Raw genomic sequence first — 13815 nt, forward strand, 5'->3', positions numbered from 1 at the left:
GTGCTCAGCATTGAAGACTTGAGGACGATGTCTTTCATGTCTTCAATGAGCTCCCATTAGGGAGGATTAGAAACTCAACTCCCTTGGTCTTCCACCTCCATCCCATGTGGCCTCTTCTCTCACTCCTCACATGCAGACCCAGCTGGGGTTGTAGCCTGGGTTACTCACAGCTGGCTGAATGAAGCGTGGGGTGAAGTGGACTCACAAAGGAAGAGCCAGCTCCGCATGGGTCGCAGTGGTGCCAGGAAACTTCTGACTTCTGGTGAGCGTGTGGAAACCCAGCATTCTCTGAGCCTCTGCTTGGGCTTTGGTATCTGTCCTAGACTGAATGCTTGTGTATTCCCAGATTCCTATGTTGAAGCCCTACCCCCCAGTGTGGTGGAGTTCAGAGGTTCATAAAATGTCGTGATCTTCTATGGCTGTGTTCATATTTTTCCCTGCAAAAGCTATCGTTTCTCCTTTAGGAAAGTGGTTGTTGTTTATTCACCATGGTGAACTATAAGCTTTATCATTATAAAATGTCCTTCTTTGTTTCTTTTAACATCACTTTGGGAGGTGATTAGGATTAGATAAGGTAAAGAAGATGGAGCCCCTAGGGTGGATTAGTGCCCTTCTGTAGGAGTCACAAGGGAGGCAGGTTCCCCCTCTGCTCTCTGGATACAAGGAGAAGATAGCAGTCTGTGCCCCTGGAAGAGTGCTCTCACCAGAATTCCTGTGAATTTTGACTTCCAGCCACCAGAACTGTGAGAAATAAATTTATGTTGTTTATAAGTCACCTGTTTCTGTGATAATAGCCCAAATGGACTGAGATAGTATCTAATGCTGGTGTTCCTGGGCTTGCATCTAAGCAGCAGTGGTGAGGGCAGGAGACTGATCTAGAAGACATTCCAGATGATGCCTGGACTGGCTGATTCAGTTCTCCTTTTCATCCCTTCCCCAAGCAACCTAGGAGTCCATGCTGATGGCTCCTCCACCTGCTGGTTTCATATTCCCACTCTACCTCTCCCATCTTCTCACTTGCTTTTTCAATTGTGTGTTCTTCAGTGATTAATTAAATTAAAATTTCTGAAAGATTTAATGAGTTAATTAAGTGCCAAAGATCTTACTATCTTGTGCAAATACACATCAACAACAACAGTGCTGGTCATAGAAAATAGAGCATAACAAGGTTTAAAGTAGAATCAAGCCATGGGGAGCTGCCACAAAGTTAAGATGGTCCCTCAAGGTGAGGACTGGAACTCAGGACCCAGGTCATGAGATCTTACACACGTTATCTCGTCTTCATGTGATGTCTAGAGCTCTACCTACATGTAAGTCAACAGAAAAATTTTGGGAACCTTTTTGACAATGAATTCCTTTTTATTTTTTATTATTTTTAAAAAATTTAAAAAATGATTTTATTTACTTATGAGAGACACACAGAGAGAAGCAGAGACATAGGCAGAGGGAGAAGCAGGCTCCTTGCAGGAAGCCTGATGCGGGACTCAATCCTGGGACTCCGGGATCACATCCTGAGTCAAAGGCAGATGCTCAACCACTGAGCCACCCAGGCGTCCAAATGAATTCCTTTTTTTTTTTTTTTTTATGAATTCCTTTTTAAATGGAATAGATTAACCTCATCTCATTGAAGTTGTCAGAGATCTTGGCAGATCAATATTCTGTCCCTCCCCTCCATTTGTCTTCCTTTTTAAACTTTTAAAATGAAATTCTCACTAACATTTCCCCATAGCCTCACTAACAGAACAGAGGAATAGAGAGAGTGAGAGAGTGCTATTTTCAAAGGTGACTGCAATACTATTGCTCACCCCATGTGCTCCTCTACAGCCTACTCCTCCAGCAAGAGGTGAAACCTGTCTCCTTGCTAGAAACTGTGTGACCTTTGTCATTACCATGGCCCATAGAGTATGGCGGAAATGGTGTAGTGACGTCTGAGACTGGTTCATAAAAATGCCATGATCTTCTATTGATGTGTTCATATTTTTCCTTGCAAAAGCTATAGGTTTTCCTTTAGGAAAGTGGTTGCTATATATTAATAACTTTAGAGCTCCATGGGGAATAACAGGCTTTACAATTATAAAATGCCATTCTTTATTTCTTTTAATGTCACATCTAGTGTTGTTGTTTTTTTTCAATTTACATATTCCTGGTATACCTTTGTGCATTTAAAAATTGTTAACCTGTCTAAATCCCTGTTTAGATATATCTCTTACATACATAGTGTAGGTTTTTCATTTTGCTTTGTTGGCCAACATAAACGTTTTTTCTTTTATTAGGTGAGTTAAGCATATTCATACAATTGGTAGATCAATGTTTGGCTCAATTCTGTCATGTGTTATATGTCATAAATCTATTGTTCACATATTCTGTCATATATTTTTCATTGTGTGGACTTTTTCATTCTTTCTCTTGAGAAACCTTTTGAGGTTTTTAGGAAGGTTTTACTTTTATTCTAATAGCAACCTTTATATTTATACCTTTGTATCATGCATCTTCCTCACTTTGGAGGTGGCCTATTGTCTTTTGGTGCCATAATAGGACCATGTTACAACAAGGTGGTAACCTCCTCTCCCCATCCCCTCTTTTATGCTGGTATTTGACGTAATATTCTTATTCCCAGATGATGCTTACCAAGCAGTCCACAGGCTTCTTCTACTTTCCCTACACACTCTCCATTCTGGCCTCATGTGTGATGTTTGCACTGTTTTAATTTGCCTCAGCAGAGCAGATAGGCACCACATCCTATTTCATCTATTTGTGATCATCATTTGATCTTAATTTTTTGGTAAATTTATACTCAGTGCCCACCACCAGTGCTCATGTAGATACTTTTCAGTCATTTTTTTTGTTTTCTAAAAACTAATTTTCCGGTAGATTCTTCAGGGAGGGATTACAGAAAAGGTATTCTTGAGTTCTTGTATGTTACTAAAAGTTTACCTGTGGCCTTTATACCTGAAGGTCAGTTTGACTGCATACAATAGCCACAGCTCACATTTTCTTTTGCTGAGTGTCTTAAATATGTTATTCCATTGCATGTTGGCCAAAGAGAATTCTGCCATTGGAAAGTCTGATGACAACCTCATTTTCTGTCCCTTATAAGTGATTTGGTCTTTTGGCTTGGATGTTCAAATGATCCCTTTCTGTTCCTACTTTTTTTTTTTTTTTTAAGTGAGTGGAGTGTTTTTGGAGAGAGGGTTGAGTCAGGAGAATTTCTTCTTGGCTCTAGAACTCTTTCCTTCGTTGTTTTTGCAAAATGATAGAAAAAAAAAAGAGATGGCCTGATGTTTTCTGACACTTGTTTCCTCTGACTCCCTCTCCTGGTTTGACATTTTTTTTCCTTTGCTCCTTTTATCCTAGTCCTGTTCTACATCCATGTTTCCAGCATTTTCACTGAGAGGGCTGGGGCGGCAGGGCCGGAGCGGGGGGGGGGGGGGAACTTTCTCTGGAAGGGGACTGTGGTTGGACGGTTAGTGTTGAGAGGTTGTAAGGCCCAGGCTGCTCGAGTGCTATAGTCACCGTTGTGCCATGCTGCCCTGTCCTGACCCATGAATTGGGTCTTCCCCATTTCAGCTACTTTGCTTAGATTAACCTACTGCATTTCCAGTGAATTTTGGGAATTTGCAAGGAGGATCTAGAGGTTTTTCGGGATGCCTGTCTAGTGCTGTTGTAGATGCTGTCTGTGGGTCTTTGACTTAGCTCTCTTGGTCATTGCATGTGCTTTGGGGGGACTCATGGGAATTTAGACAACTGTACTACTCCCATCATTGTCTCAGAAGTCACCCTCTCACCCTCATTTTTTAACAGTCAACCTTATTATTTAAGAATGTTTCAGACTTACAGGGATGCCTGAGTGGCTCAGTGGTTGAGCATCTGCCTTTAGCTCAGTTCCTGATCCTGGGGTCCTGGGATAGAGTCCCACATTGGGTTCCCCACAGGGAGTCTGCTTCTCCCTTTGCCTATGTCTCTGCCTTTCTCTCATGAATAAATAAAAATCTTTAAAAAAAAAAGAGCATTTCATATTTACAGAAACACTGCAAATAGAGTACAGAGAGTTCCCATATCCACACATGATGCACCCTGGTTTCTCTCTTACCAACATCTTAACATTTGTATGGTACATTCATTATCATTATGAAACCAATATCAATACATTATTATTCACTAAAGTCAATATTTTATTCAGATTTCCTCAGATTTTACCTAGTGTTTTTTTCTGTTCCAAGATCCCATCTAGGATACTACATGACCCGTTGTCGTCACATATCCTTAGGCTTCCCTTGGCTGTAACAGTGTCTCAGACTTCGCTTGTTTTTGAGGAGAACTGGTCACGTATTTTGTAGACTGTCCCTCACTTGGGGTCTGTCTGTTGTTTTTCTCATGATTAGACCATGTTTATGGGTTTTTAGGAGGAAGAGCATGGAGGTCAAGTGTCATTCTCCTCACATCATGTAAAGGGTGTCTGCTCCTCCTCTTTCCTTGCTCATTCTGATTCCTCTGCTCAGCTCAGAGAAGCCAAGACTTACCAAACTTGAGTCAGATCCCAGAGGTAGAAAGTGACATAAGTGGGTGTTGAACCCAAACTCAGTCTGTCGTGGGAGCCTGTAACCCTGAGCCACTCTGCCATGCTAGGAATTGATTAATTAATTTAGCAAAGGCCCCACACCAGCCTCTTCTTTCTAGTTCCACCCTGTCTCCTCTCCCCAGAGCTCCTCTCACAAGGGGTCATGCATCCCTTTTATCCTTGTTTTAAATGGAAGACGTCCACTCTTCCTCCCCATCCAGGGGCCAGGCCATTCCCTCAGCCCACCTCCCCCCACCAGGTCGCAGAGAGGCCCCTTGATGAATGGGAAGGGAAGGCGGAAGGAGGGGGAGGGGGGCAGGAGGAGGAGGAGGGGGAGCATCAGGGGGAGGAGGATGGTGTGGGGGCCAGAGTGGCAGAGCCACAAACCTTAATTTAATCACAGGGCCCCATGCTCAATTTAACAGACACAAGGGCTCAGAATGGGGTCCCTGTGTGGCGGTGGGGCAATCAGCCTGCTGCAGTTCCTGGGAAAGCATTAATTGCGGATGACAATGTGTAAACAGTGGGGATGAATGGAGTGTGCAGGTGTGAGCGGCTGGGGCCAGCTGGGGCTGTTTTCACACGAGCTGCGGCTCCTTCACTGCTGACCTGCTCCCCAGAACCAGATTAGTGGCAGCAGTTGGGAGACCGTTGAGGGTGTTGGAGTTTGGCACAGAGCAAGTGGCCGAGAGCAGGGGGAGAAGCGGGGGAGGGACTGGAAGGGCAGAGGCCTGGGAGGGCTGCAGAGGGCATGTGCGCCTGTGTGCATGCATGCACACCCACACTGCGTGCGTCTGGCTGAGCCCCAAACAGGCCACTGGCTCTCCGGAAAGCAAGGGTGGACTTATCATAACAGCTTAGTGTGTTGGCCTTGGGGCTGGGTTTGGGGCTGCTGTCCACCTAGGCGAGGAAGCTACAGGATGGCTTCTTGGGGTTTTCAGGTCTTTAGGTCTGAGGGCAGGAGATGTTTTGGGAAAGGTCCCTGGATTAGCACGGGATGCCCAGCCTGATTTAGGTGGGAGGAATAGAACAGATGTAGAGAGGCAGATCCAGGGAAACCAGGGCATTCCAACACCTTCCATCTGAGTATCGCAGAGCTTTTTTCTAAAGCTGTCCCACCTAGCAAAGGTAAAAACAGAGGCCCCTACGTGCATGGCATAGGGGTGAGTTCTTTGCAGGGCCACTGGCTCCTGGAATTTGTCTGGTCCACTTAGCACAAGCACTGCTAGATTTGGGCACGTGACATCCTATAATAACGATCATGCTACTTACTATCATTATGGATTCTAGTTATTGAGGTCTTACGATGTGCCAGGCCCTCTGCTAAACACTGCATTTACATAAACTGGTGGGTCTGCTTCACAGGCCACTTCCTGTGTCTCTCTTGTCTTCCCAGTTTTGTTGTGACTCTCTGGAACACAGTCAATACCCTCCATCTCTCTTGTCTCTCCCATGATTCATAGAACTCAGTCAGACCCTTGGGGAATCCCAAGCATTCAGCCTTTATTCTGTAGGCCGGGCGGCGGGGGGGCATGCCTATTTTAGGTACTTGATGGTCATTGAGTTTCAGGTAATGTTGGTCATAGTGTGACAACTCCGAGATGAGAGGAATGGCTTGACAGAAGGTTTAAAGGAGCTGCAAGAAGCCAGGTGAGGCCATGGAGTTGTGGAGGACAAGACTGAGTTGAGAGACCTCGAGGAGTTGAATCCCAGGATTTACAGGGTGTAACGGCTCAGGGTTCTGGTTTGGATGGCTGGCCAGGTGGTGGCAGCAGTAGCTGTGTCCCTGGCAGGGAAGGCAGGTTCAAAGGAGAAGAGAATGAGTTGAATTTGCAATGAGTTTCTTTCTGGTGGTCAGTGAGGACTCAAGGTTGGTAATAGCGAGCAACTGAGAGCCGAAAATCAGTCCCATGTGGATTGCCAGAAGGAGGGACAGCCTGCAGGGTCCCCATCTCTAGTCTCAGCTGAAGGCCTGGGCCAGGCGGAGTCTCCAGCAGGGAGTGGTCCTGCCCAGGAATGCCAGGCTCATTTGGAACATCTGCTGGTGCCAGGCCTGGAGCTGGGTAAATTGGTTGTGAAAACTGGTGATGGGCTCAGAAGAGGGGAAAAAAATCAAGCTGGTATTAAGGTATCTCACGCATAAGCCAAGGAAAAAAACACACAGATGCAAATGGAACTCAGAATCTTGAATCTGTTTTCTTCAAGTAGCCTGTTTGGTCCCTCCTGGCTGCTTGTTTTTATTGTTTGTTTTTTTTTTTTTTGTTTTTTTTGTTTTTTTTGTTTTTTTTTAGAGAGAGAGAGAGAGAAAGAGAGAGAGATAGAGAGAGAAATTATTGTTTTCTCCTGGCCTTCCAGGGACCTGAAATGAAGTTAAGAACTAAGTAACTCTCCAATCAAAGGAAGGACAATGGTAATTATCTATATTTTGGGGTCATTTTCCTATTTTAGTTTTAAAATAATAGTTTGTAGTATTGTGGCTCCAGAGCCAGAGCTGGGGGTCACATCCCAGCTCGTCAACTGCCAGCTTTGGGCAAATTTACTTAGGCACTCTCTGCCTTAGTTTCCCCACCTATACAATGGGGATAATACCTGCTGCATGGCACTACTGGGAGGATCACAGGAATTCCTGCATGTGCTTGCTTAGGCATATGCTGGCTCATTTTAAGTATCACTAAATATTATGATAACTGGGGGTTTCCCAGCCTTTCCTGTTCAACCCAGGGAGGGCTCTTTTTGGGGAGCCCTATGGCTTTTATGCCGCATCGGTCCTGGTACAGGCTATCACCTCAGTTTCTTGGGTCCTCAAGATGAAGTCCTAAAGAGTGGTCAGGATTCACTGCTCCTACTCTTTCATTTGAGATACTTTATCTGTGTAGGTCAAACTTGAACAGTGGTTTCTCCATGCTGGGATTTCTTGAATCAGATAGAAAAAAGCGACGGACAGATACAGAGTAGTTAACTAGTTTGGCAAGTAGAGATAGTAAAGAAAGAATCATCATTGTCATTTCATATAGGGACATTTTAGCATCAAAAATGTTGGAAGGGGGGACACCTGGGTGGCTCAGCAGTTGAGGTCTGCCTTTGGCTCAGGGTGTGATCCTGGGGCCTGGGGATCAAGTCCTGCATCAAGCTCCCTGCATGGAGCCTGCTTCTCCCTCTGCGTATATCTCTGCCTCTCTCTCTCTGTGCCTCTCATGAAAAAATGAATAAAATCTTTAAAAAAATGTTGGAAGGGGTCATCGGACTTTGATGATTTTTGACCTTCAAACATCCATTCACCTGCTGTAGGTAACAACTACCGAGTTATTGCTGCTGTCACCTCCTCCACAGTCAGCCCCTGACTCAGAGCTAAAGCCCGATGGAAGCCGGTCAGAGCTTCTCCTTCTTCCAGCCCCAGCGATGGAACCCTTTGGCTCAACCAGAAGCAGTGAGCCACAGAGAGACTTCCTGGGATTCTGGGACAGAAGTGGCTGCTCCTTTCTGCGGAACTCTATAATCTGAGAGAACATTGTGGTGGAGGTGGTGCTGCCATATTGTTATCATGTGGAGCATGAAGCCAACAGGGAGGAAGGCAGGGTTCAAAGATGAGGATGTTTTTGGACTCCAAGTCCAGCTATGCCTGAAGACTCTGGCTTTTTTTTTTTTTTTTTAAGGAAACCCTTAAAGTTAGGAATAGTTTTAGATTTACAGAAAAATTACGACAATAATATAGAGAGTTCCCATAGTCCCTGGACCCATTTTCTTCTATTATTACATCCCATATTAGTATGGTATAAGTCTTAATTAACAAAATGATAGTGATACCTTCTTATTAAATAGAGTCCATATTTTATTCAGGTATTTCTAGTGTTCCTGTAATGCCCCTTTTCTGTTTCAAGAGCCCATCCAGAACACCACATTACATTTAGTCCTCATGCCTCCTTGGGCTTCTCTTGGCTGTGACATCTTCTCAGATTTTCCTTGTTTTTGGTGACCTTGACACTTGTAAGGAATACTGGTCAGGTATTTTGTAAAATGCCCCTCAGTTAGGGTTTGTCTGATGTTTTCCTCATAATTAGACTGGGGTTATCTGTTTTCAGAGAAAGGCCACAGAAATAAAGTGCCATTCTCATCACAACATGTCAAAGGTACATACTATTAACATGCCTTATCACCTGGCTGAGGTAGGGTTGGTCAGGTTTCTCCACTGTAACATTACCTTTTCAATCTCCCTTTCTATACTGTACTTTTGGGAAGAGAGTTAGCATGTGTGACTCATACTTAAGGAGTGAGGATTTGTGTTTCTTTCCTTTGATGATGGAGCATCTACATAAATTATTTGGAAGTCTTCTGTGTGGAAGATTTGTCTCTTCATCCTATTTATTCAATCGTTTATTCATATAAATATATATACTCTTGTAGATTTATCTTATACTTTGGGATATAATTCAATACTGCTTTATTTTGTTGCTCATAATATTCCAACCTTGGGCATTGGGAGATCGGTCAGTTGGCTCCCATCGTTGTGGTCTTCTGGATTTTTCCAGTGGCATGAGTCTTAATTTCTTCTTCATCCAAGTCAGTTTAGATCAGGGTTTCTGTCACTTGTAACCAAAAGATTCTGAACTCTTAAAAGAAGAGAGTCCTTTGGTTGAATTGTTGAAAATCTCACATGTTTCTTATATCAATGCAGCTAAAATGACAATTTTATACTGGAAAGCACAGATCCTCCCCTGAGCTATGGCAACCCCTTTGCTGAATGCTGTAATCATACCAGGAAGCTTGGGAGATTGGGGCTGTGTGTGGTTCAAGTTCTAGCCTTGTGGTCTTAGACAAGTCATGTAATCCCTGAGTTACAAAAGGGGCAGAGAGATGAGAAGGGATTAAATAACATCACATCATTGTGATTGGATCCAGAGGCCAACACAATATGCCTCTCATCTGCTAAACCAGATACTGGGGAGTGTAAATGAAGCTCACAAAGCAGGGCTGCCAGATAAAATATAGGGCACCTAGTTAACATAATAAATAATGAAGAATTTTTGTCTAAGTATGTCCCAAATATTGCATGGGATATACTTACACTTTTATTTATTTTTATTTAAAATTTAAAAAAAGATTTTATTTATATATTCATGAAAGACACACACACAGAGAGAGAGAGAGAGAGAGAGAGAGAGAGGCAGAGACATAGGCAGAGGGAGAAACAGGCTCCATGCAGGGAGCCTGATGTAGGACTCGATCCTGCGATTCCAGGATCACGACCTGAGCTGAAAGCAGACACTCAACCACTGAGCGTCCCTATTTATACTTTTTTTAAAAAAAGATCTTATCTATTTATTCATGAGAGACACAGAGATACATAGGCAGAGGGAGAAGTAGGTTCCCTGTCAGGGGAGCCTGATGTGGGACTCGATCCCAGGACCCTGGGATAATGACCTGAGCCAAAGGCAGATGCTCAACCACTGAGCCACCCAGGCGCCCCAGGGATATACTTACACTGAAAAAAATTCATTGTTTATCTGAAATTCAAAGTTAACTGGGTGTCCTGTATTTATATTTGCTAAATCTGGCAATCCTACCTCAAAGGCCCTTCCAGTTTTAGGTTCCTCTGGGCATGGACCTCAGAGAAGGGTCTTTGCCAACTCCAGCTCCACTGATGAAGAAACTTGAAGCAAACTTGTTGTTTGGGGAAAAGTAGGATTTTGTGGTCAGACTCTCACGAGTTCAAACCTCTGCTCCACCACTTTGGGCAAGTTGCTTCAACATTCTGAGCCTAGTTTCCATACTTCATCATTCAGTGAGTTGATAATTCATAGATGTCATTATAACACTTTACTGGGATTAAACGAGCTATGGGTCTGACACCTGGTGGGCACTCAGTCAATGGTGGCTGCTACAGATGTTACTAGTATCTGGACAAATGAACAGAAAGTCCTGAGAGGGCAGGAGAGGGGATTCAAGATCATGGCAAGGCACCCTCCTCACTCCCAATCTGTGCCCTTCTCTGAGCCAGCAGGAATGCCAAATCCCAGAAGCAGAGGTGAGGGTGCAGATGGGATGCGGGTGCTCTGTGATGATCTCTGTGGGCCTGGGCTCTTTGCTGAGGATCAGCATCTCACCGGGGTCCTGCTTTCCAAGGTCTTGGGGTTCTCCAGGTGGAGCTGGGCCTGAGGTTGAAGGCAGGAGTCTGTGTTGATAGGGATCTGGAAGGGGCTATCTGGGAAGATAAAAGAGAAAACTAGTCCCTGGGGGAGGCTGACCTTACTCTTCAGGAGCAGGGCAGGTAGCTACAAATGATGATAGTTACATTTATTGAGCACTTAGCATGTGCCAGGCACTGTTTTATCTATTCTCTCCCCTCATTTTAAGCCATAATTGATATATAGCATGGGATCAGCTGAAGGTATACAACATAATGTCTCAAATATTGCTTGGGGATATACTTATACTTTTATTTATTTTTATTTAAAATTTTAAAAAATATTTTATTTATATATTTTTGAAAGACACACACACACACACACACACACACACACACACACACAGGCAGAGACATAGGCAGAGGGAGAAACAGGCTCCATGCAGGGATCCCGATGTAGGACTCAATCCTGGGATTCTAGGATCACGACCTGAGCTGAAAGTGGATGCTCAACCACTGAGCGTCCCTACTTATACTCTTTTTAAAAAAAGATCTTATCTATTTATTCATGAGAGACACAGAGATACATAGGCAGAGGGAGAAGTAGGCTCCCTCTCAGGGGATAAGTATATCCCCATGCAATATTTGGGGTATTTGTATGTACTGCAAAATGATTACCACAAGTCTAGTTCACATGTATTTCCTCACATAGTTACGATTTTTTCCTTGTATTGAGAACTTTTACGATTTATTCTCCTATCAAGTTTCAAATATGCATAAGAATACAATATTGATGACTAGGCACCATGTTGTACATAACATTCCCAGAACTTATTTATTTTATAAGCAGAAGTTTTCAGCTTTCGATCACCTTTATCCATTTTAACCTTACCGACACCCCGCCCCGTCTGATGCCAGCAACTGCCAATCTATTCTCCATATCCATGAATTTTTATTTTTTTATAGATTCCACATGTGAGTGAGCTCATACAGTATTTGCCTTTCTCTGCCTGACATCCATGATGTCACAAATAGCAAAATTTCTTCTTTATGGCTGATTAATATTCCAGTGTGTGAGTGTGTGTGTGTGTGTGTTTGTATAAAACTTCTCTATCCATTCATCCACGGTGGACACTTAGGTTGTTTCCCAAGTCTTGGCTATGGTAAATAATGCTGCAATGAACATGGGGTACGGGTATCTCTTCAAGATAGTGATTCTGTTGCCTTTGGCTATATACCCAGACACGGAACTACTGGATCATACGGTATTTCTAGTTTTGATTTTTTGAGGAACTTTTCTTACTGTTTTTCACAGCAGCCACACCAATCTCCGTTCCCACCAACAGTGCGTGAGGGCTCCCACTTCTCTACAGCCTCGCCAGCACTGATGTCATCCTTCTGATGACAGCCACTCCGACACATGTGAGGTGTCCTGTACTTGTCATGTATCGCTTCATGTAATCCTTACAATTCCCCCATTTTGCTGGTGGGGAGACTGAGCCATAGAAGGATCAGGAGAGTTGCCCAAAGTCTCACAGTGAACGGGACAGTCAGGAAGCGGCACCCTGGCCACACACCCTGCGGGCTGCGTTTGAGGGCTCCAGGAAGGCCCATGCTCACCTTCCCCTTCCAGTCCCTACCAGCCTGGCAGGCCCGAAACTCCCCAGAGCCTTCAGCCTCCGTCCCCCTGGGAGGACCCTGAGGGCCAGGCATCAGCTAACAGGCTGTGTCTCTTGTTTCACTTAGTCTCCACAATTGCCCTCTGAGGGGATGTGATTGTATCTTCATTGCACAGAAGACTGCAAGGTTTATGCAGCCGCCCAGGGCCATAATTTACAAGGGCCATGATTCACATGTGGATTTCCAACTTGCAGGTGCCTGGAGGTGTCAGGGAGGGGAGGAGGGGGCCAGTGATGACCTTTCCCCTCTGTGCCAGCTCTAGGAAGAGGTGGAAGTGCCTGCCTTACACTTCTGATTTATAGTGCGGCAGGGGTTTTAGTCCCAGAGGTCAACTTGGGAAGCCACTGGAGGCTTCTATTAAAAAAAAAAAAAAAAAAAAAAAAAAAGAATTTGTAATAGTGAAAACGAAACAACAAACGCCAAGCAAACAGAAGACAACTTGCACGTCCAACCATGGGGGAGCTAGTTAAATCAATTATGCTACAAGCCCTTAATGGTGTATATCGCGGGCTGCTTAAAAATGCTTTCAGGCTTAGGTAGGAAAATGCTCCACATAAAGCAAAAGCTGGAGAAAACTGTTTACACAACACGATCCCAATCAGGCCCTGGAAGAACAGACTCTGGAACATTGGTAGTGGTTACCTCCAGGCCCTGAAATGTTAGGGCAATTTAAAATTTCTTAATTACACTGGGATGTACTCGCAGCCTCATTTGCAGACCAGGTCACTGACTCACAGACCGCTGGAGGTTGAAGGCCATCAAGGTGGTACCCAACCGGGGGAGACCGAGGCCCAGGTGGGGCCGGGTGGTTCAGGCTGGCGGGCGGCCTTGCCCCCCCTGCCCCCCTGCCCCCCTGCCCCGGGGGTGGGGTGAAGCCCAGCCCCGCTCCCCCTCCCTGCGTGAGGGTGAGGGCTGCGGGGCCGTGCACCCTGCAAGGGGCACAGTGAGAGCACAGGGGAGGGGAGGGGGGCAGGTGAAGGTGGGTGGGGGCTGGGTGGAAGCGAAGATTGGGGACCTTTCAAAAATGGAAACCAGATGAGCCTTTCAGGGGGGAGCCCATTCTGGCGGCGCTCCTTTGTTGCGGGCGTGCGAGGCGGCGGCAGCTGCGCCCCGGCCCCGGGCGCGGCCCGATGGGGCGGACACGGATAACTGCATTAGACGCACTCGGCTCTTTTCAATGAGCCGCTCTTGTTGGCGCACAATAGGGGGAACCCGGCAGCAACCCGGGCCGGGCCGGGGGCGCCCTTGCTCCCCGCGGAGAGCACGGAGCGCTCTCATTTTTCAGGGCTGGGCTAACTGACGTTTGGCCGCTGTGCTGTGCGGGTTCAAAAGAAGGGGCCGAGCTCCCCAAGTCCACTTCCACCGGAAACGAGCCCCCCGCCCCCACCCCCACCCTCTACCCCGTAGGTGGGTCCCTGGGTGCACAGCGGGGACCCCCGCGCAGCTGGCCGCGCCC

The 13815-nt window shown here is 45.5% G+C and overlaps 1 long non-coding RNA gene across 1 annotated transcript; it reads right to left on the minus strand.

Moving 5' to 3' along the window:
* Positions 1 to 10205: 10205 nt before the first annotated feature.
* LOC140639429 (uncharacterized) lies at positions 10206 to 13492 on the minus strand. The gene is made up of 3 exons (XR_012036152.1): positions 13375 to 13492; positions 11983 to 12713; positions 10206 to 10757 (listed from the first exon to the last, which is right to left on the minus strand). It is a non-coding gene; the product is annotated as an uncharacterized lncRNA (long non-coding RNA).
* Between the last annotated feature and the right edge of the window lie 323 nt (positions 13493 to 13815).

The sequence above is a fragment of the Canis lupus genome, chromosome 9 (assembly GCF_048164855.1).
Source record: "Canis lupus baileyi chromosome 9, mCanLup2.hap1, whole genome shotgun sequence".
NCBI lineage: Eukaryota > Metazoa > Chordata > Mammalia > Carnivora > Canidae > Canis > Canis lupus.